At 39.9% G+C, this 6,099-nt stretch overlaps 1 pseudogene; it reads right to left on the minus strand.

Annotated features, from left to right (window-relative positions):
- Positions 1-849: 849 nt before the first annotated feature.
- On the minus strand, positions 850-963 carry LOC117068063 (annotated as a pseudogene).
- Between the last annotated feature and the right edge of the window lie 5,136 nt (positions 964-6,099).

Raw genomic sequence — 6,099 nt, forward strand, 5'->3', positions numbered from 1 at the left:
TACAAACAATTCAATTACACTCTTTAATTTAAAATGTACAATTAAGTTATTATTGACTATAGTCACCCTGTTGTGCTATCAAAATCGTAGCTCTGTCGCCCAGGCTGGAGTGCAGTGGCGTGATCTCGGCTCACTGCAACCTCCACCTCCCAGGTTCAAGCAATTCTCCTGCCTCAGCCTGCCAAGTAGCTGGGACTACAGGCACATATATTGGTATTTTTAGTAGAGATGGGAATTACAGGTGTGAGCCACCATGCCCAGCCCTTATTCATTCTTTCTATTTTTTTGTATGCATTAACCATCACCACCTCCCCATCAGCTCCTGGCTACCATTCTTAGCCTCTGGTAACCATCCTTCTACTCTTTATGTTCATGAGTTCAGTTGTTTTGATTTTTAGATCCCACAAATAAATGAGAACATGCGATGTTTGTCTTTCCATGCCTGGCTTATTTCACTTAACAAAATGACCTCCAGTTCCATCCATGTTGTTGCAAATGACTGGATCTCATTCTTTTTTGTGACTGAATAGTACTCCATTGTGTATATGTACCACATTTTCTTTATACGTTCATCTGTTAATTGACACTGAATCTTAGCTATTGTGAATAGTGCTGCAACAAACATAGGAGTGCAGATATCTCTTCAATGTACTATTTTCCTTTATTTTGGGAATATACCCAGCAATGGGATTGCTGGATCATATGGTAGCTCTGATTTTAGTTTTTTGAGGAACCTCCAAACTGTTTTCCATAGAGCTTGTACTAATTTACATTCCCACCAATAGCGTTGGAGGGTTCCCTTTTCTCCACAGCCTCACTAGCATTTGTTATTGCTTGACTTTTGGGTAGAAGCCATTTTAACTGGGGTGAGATGTGTGTGTCATCCCTGCACAGGGGCCATGCTAATCTAATCTGTGTTGTTCTAACTTTAGTACATGTGTAGCGAGTGCTTGGTTTGAAAACATTTTATTTAAGATTATTGCATCTCAAATTGTTCAAAAGTGAGATTGTGCTATAATTTTCCTTTCTTATATTTTTCTTGTTTCATTTTGGTATCAAGGTTATATTTACCTCATAAAATAGTTTGAAGGTTTTCCTTCTTTTCCTGTTCTTTGTAATTGTTTGCATGAAGTTGGTTGTCTGTTTTTTGAATGTTTGGTAGAGCTAACTTGTAAAATCACCTGGACCACATATTGTGTGTTTGTGTAGGTGGGGATAGATTTCTAAAACATGAATTTAATTCCTTTAATGATTATTTGTTTATTCAGATCCTCTATTTCTAAGTCAGTTTTTTTTTGTTTTTCCTTGAGACAGGGTCTTGCTCTGTTGCCCAGGCTGCGGTGCCATGGTCCTCCTGCCTCAGCTTCCCAAGTAGCTGGGACTACAGGCATGCACCACTATGCCCTGCTTATTTAAAAAAAATTTATATATTTGTAGAGACGAGGTCTCACTCTGTTGCCTAGGTTGGTTTCAACCTCCTGGATTCAAGCAATCCTCCTGCCTCGGCCTCCCAAAGTGCTGGGATTATAGGTATGAGCCACCACACCTGGCCCTTAGTCAGTTTTGGTAAGTGTTTTTGCTCTGTGAAAATGTTTATTTCACCCAGTTTATTGGCTAATCTTGCTCATAGTATTTACTTATTATTTTTAAAGAATCTATTGTGTCTGTAGTTATTTAATTGCTAATATTATTTATTTGTGCCGTTTCTTACTTTGATCAATCAGATCAAATTTCTGTCTATTGGTATTTTCAAAGAACCAGACTTGATTATCCCTTCTATTGTTTCTTTGTTTTCTATTTTATTAATAGTTGTCCCTTTCTTTATTATTTCCTTCTATTTTCTTTGTATTTACTCTGATGTAGTTTATAGAAAATCTTGAATCTGATATTTATTCAATTAATTTTCAGTTTCTTTCAATGTATGCTTGTATGACTTTTCCTCTAATTACTGCTTTTAGCTACATTCCACAAATTTTGACACAAATAATTTTATTCAGTTATAAATATTTTCTAATCTTCATTATGATTTTTTCTTTGATCCATTTGTCGTTCAGAAGTGTGTTTTTACATTTCCCAAACATGTTAGATTTTTAAAATTGTGCTGCTATTGATTTTGAATTTAATTGAATTGTGATGACAGAATGCAGTCTACATGATATTGGTTTTTGATTTGCTTTATATTGTAGTACAAAATCAATTTTCAAAATGTTCATGAAGCTTAAAAAATGTGTATTCTGTAGGTTTTGGTTGTGGAGTTGTGCATATGTTCATTAGATTAAACTTACTGTGTTTAATCTACAGCCTAACTTGTTTTTTTTGTCTCTTGGATACTTCTATTTCTAATTTAATTTCAACTTCCAATTTCTAAGAGATGTTAACCTCTCCTACTATGCTTGTAGATTTTAAATTTCATCTTATTCTCTCAGTTTTTGCTTTTTATATTTAATTTTTGCTTAATATATTTTGAGGTTGTGTTAACTGGAAGCATGTAAGTTCCGAAATGTTTGACCTTTGTGATTATCTCCTTTAATTATAATATAGTGACTCATTATTCCTTTTTTTCTTAATTTCTTTCTTTCTTTTTTTTTTTTTTTTGAGACAGCCCAGGCTGGAGTGCAATGGCATGATCTCGACTCACTGCAACCTCTGCCTCCTGGGTTCAAGCAATTCTCCTGCCTCAGTCTCCTAAGTAGCTGGGACTATAGGCATGAACCACTAGACCTGGCTAATTTCTTCTTTATTTTTAGTAGAGATGGAGTTTCACCATGTTGGCCGGGCTGGTATTGAACTCCTGACCTCAAGTGATCCGCCTGCCATGGCCTCCCAAAGAGCTAGGATTACAGGTGTGAGTCGCCACACCAAGCCGTGGCTCTTTATTTCTAATAATGCTTTGGACTTAAAATATATTTTGCCAAAGATTGGTTACAACAGCTTTCTTTTGATTAATATTTGCCTAGTTTATCTTTTATCATTAAAGTTTCAGCTTTTTTGAATCCTTGAGTTTTAGGTGTGGGTCTTTTATAAACAGTATATATACAGCTTTTATTTTTTAATCTAATCAGAGAATCTCTATCTGCTGAGTAAATCCTTTAGCGTTTTTTAATGTACTGTGATTACTGATATGTTGTATTGATTATCTCATTTTGGTTCATATACATGACATATAGAACTAATTTATATTACGTTTGTTCTTTCTAGTGCTCTGCTTTTCCTCTTTTTTTTTTTTTTTTTTGAGACGGAGTTTTGCTCTTGTTATGCAGGCTGGAGTGCAGTGGTGCCATCTCAGCTCACTGCAACCTCTGCCTCCTGGGTTCAAGCGAGTCTCCTGCCTCAGTCTCCCAAGCACCTGGGACCACAGGCACATGCCACCATACCTGGCTGATTTTGTATTTTTAGTGGAGATGGGGTTTCACCATGTTGGCCAGGCTGGTCTTGAACTCCTGACCCCAGGTGATCCGCCCACCTCAGCCTCCCAAAGTCTTGGGATTACAGGCATGAGCCACTGTGCACAGTCAGCTTTTCCTCTTTTTTTCCCCCCATTTCTTGTCTCCTATTGGGTTGATTTGTTTTTCTTTTTTTACCTCTACTAATTTGAAAGCTGTGAATTCTATTTCTATTCTTTTAGTGTTATTCTTAAATGTTTAACATATATGTGTATTCTTTACTTAACAAGGTAGCAGTTATTCAACATCTTTATATTTTTCCCAGATAATGTAGGAACTATTTGATACTTGAAGTATGATCATTTTCTTCCTAGCTTACATATTAAGTTTTTTAATGTATCTAATTTCAATATCCTTACATTATGTATTGTAAAAATTCATGTTGTTTTATGATGGCATGGCTTATTTAGATTTATCTTGGACTCTACCAATTTGTTCACTCATCGCTGTTTATTGCTCCTGGTTCCTTTTTCTATATTCAGTTTTCTTCTCCCTGAAGTGTATCCTTTAGTTCTTTGCACATTGGTATGTAATGGTAACAAACACTCTTTCTTCGTTTAAGCAAAAGTCATTTTCTTCCTTAGAACATCTAGCTGGGGATAGAATTCTAGGTTGACCATTATTTTCTTTAAGTAATTTGAAGATATTTTCCTTTTTTTTTTTTTTTTTTTTTGAGACGGAGTCTTGCTCTGTCGCCCAGGCTGGAGTGCAGTGGTGCAGTCTCTGCCTCCTGGATTCACGCCATTCTCCTGCCTCAGCCCCCCGAGTAGCTGGGACTACAGGCGCCCCCCAGCATGCCTGGCTAATTTTATGTATTTTTAGTAGCGACGGGGTACGGGGTTTCACTGCGTTAGCCATGATGGTCTCCATCCCCTGACCTCGTGATCCACCTGCCTCAGCGTCCTAAAGTGCTGGGATTACAAGCATGAACCACCGCGCCCAGCCCATATTTCCCTATGTTATCCTGGCATCTATTGTTGCTGTTGAGAAGTCTACTGTCAGCAAGTACTGGCAATCGGTATTTTTTATCTGTGACTGCTGTTTTTTTCTTTTCTTCTTTTTCTTTTTTCTTTCTTTCTCTCTCTCTTTTTTTTTTAAGTTTTAAAATATTTTGTTAATGGCGAAAGGTTAGGGAAAGTAGAAACTTTTTTGGAGGGCATTTTGGCACGATCTGTCAAAATTTTAAAGCTAGCATTGTTGTTTCCAGGAATAGATTCTGAAGATCTGATTGCACAAGGGCATGGAGCTGTGTGCAGAAGGAAGTTCACGTGGAGTTCTTTGTAATCATCAAACCTGGACCAGACAGGGGGCGGCACGCGCAGGAGCACACTCACTGGGAAGGGTGAGGTGGCTCGGCGACACCACCGGGTTCCATACATCTAAGGAGGAACTCCCCTGCCTGCTGGGCCCTGAGGGGTCCTGGTGAGCAGCCAAGGCCCCTGTCCTCATGCAGGGTTCTGGGAGACACTGGGATCCGTATGTATAAATAGGGGTGCTTTTCTGTTCCAGAGAAGACAGGAACTGCCTGCGGTGTGTGAGGAAGCTGCCGCTGATGTGGCCCTAGCCGTCGCACCCAGCCGTGGGGCAGGACATGCCTTCCGTCCTGACCGACTTCCAGGAGAACTGGGAGCCATTCAGGTACCCGTGCTTCTGCCGCTTGGCCGCCGATGGGCACCCGGAGGCGCTGTGGTGGGACGCGTACTTCCCGGTGATGTGGCCCTGGCCGTCGCACCCGGGGACCGGACACCTGTTGGGCTCTTGATCTTCTTTATCTTCTTTGCTCTGTGCTATCCTGATACTGCTTTTCTTTGCTCTCGGGCAACCTGAAAGGCCTAGTGCCAATCCGGCTTGGAGGCCTCAAGGCCACTGCCCTGAGCGTGCGTCCTCCGGGAAGTCCATCTCCGTTTCCCTTGAATGCGCAGGAACACGTTCTGTGCTGTTTCTCCCGGGAGTGATATATTACTGATTTTCCCCGGACAGTCCTGGTTTACACCTGGCACCCTTTCAGAATTGTGAATAGTGCTCTATTTACTCTCAAAAATGTCCTAGTTAGAATGATAAATTTTGTGGCCATCCTAGGTGGAATTTCTTTTTTTAAATATTTATTTATTTATTTATTTATTTTTTGAGACTGAGTCTCACTCTGTCACCCAGGCTGGAGTGCAGTGGCACAATCTTCGCTCACTGCAATCTCCGCCTCCCGGGTTCACGCCATTCTCCTGCCTCAGCCTCCCGAGTAGCTGGAACTACAGGCGCCCGCCACCATGCCCAGCTAATTTTTTTGTGTCTTTTTAGTAGAGACGGGGTTTCACTGTGTTAGCCAGGATGGTCTCGATCTCCTGACCTCGTGATCCACCCCCCTCGGCCTCCCAAAGTGCTGGGATTGCAGGCATGAGCAATTACGGAATTTCGTTTTTACTTCCCCTTCTAAGGATTAATTGTGCTTTCTGTATCTGAAGATTCATCAATTCTGGACATTTTAAGCCATGTTCTCTTTTTAATAAGTCTACAAATAATAACTTCTGATTTAAAATTGTATATTAAGAAAATAAGTTAATAAACATGATTAGATTAATGTATCCTTTTTTTCTTCAAATTGTCTGGCCTGCCAATACCCTTTAGAGCTGGCATAGTTACTGTTAAAACACACCAGTTT

Source organism: Trachypithecus francoisi, unplaced genomic scaffold (genome assembly GCF_009764315.1).
Source record: "Trachypithecus francoisi isolate TF-2019V2 unplaced genomic scaffold, Tfra_2.0 Lachesis_group20, whole genome shotgun sequence".
Classification (NCBI taxonomy): domain Eukaryota; kingdom Metazoa; phylum Chordata; class Mammalia; order Primates; family Cercopithecidae; genus Trachypithecus; species Trachypithecus francoisi.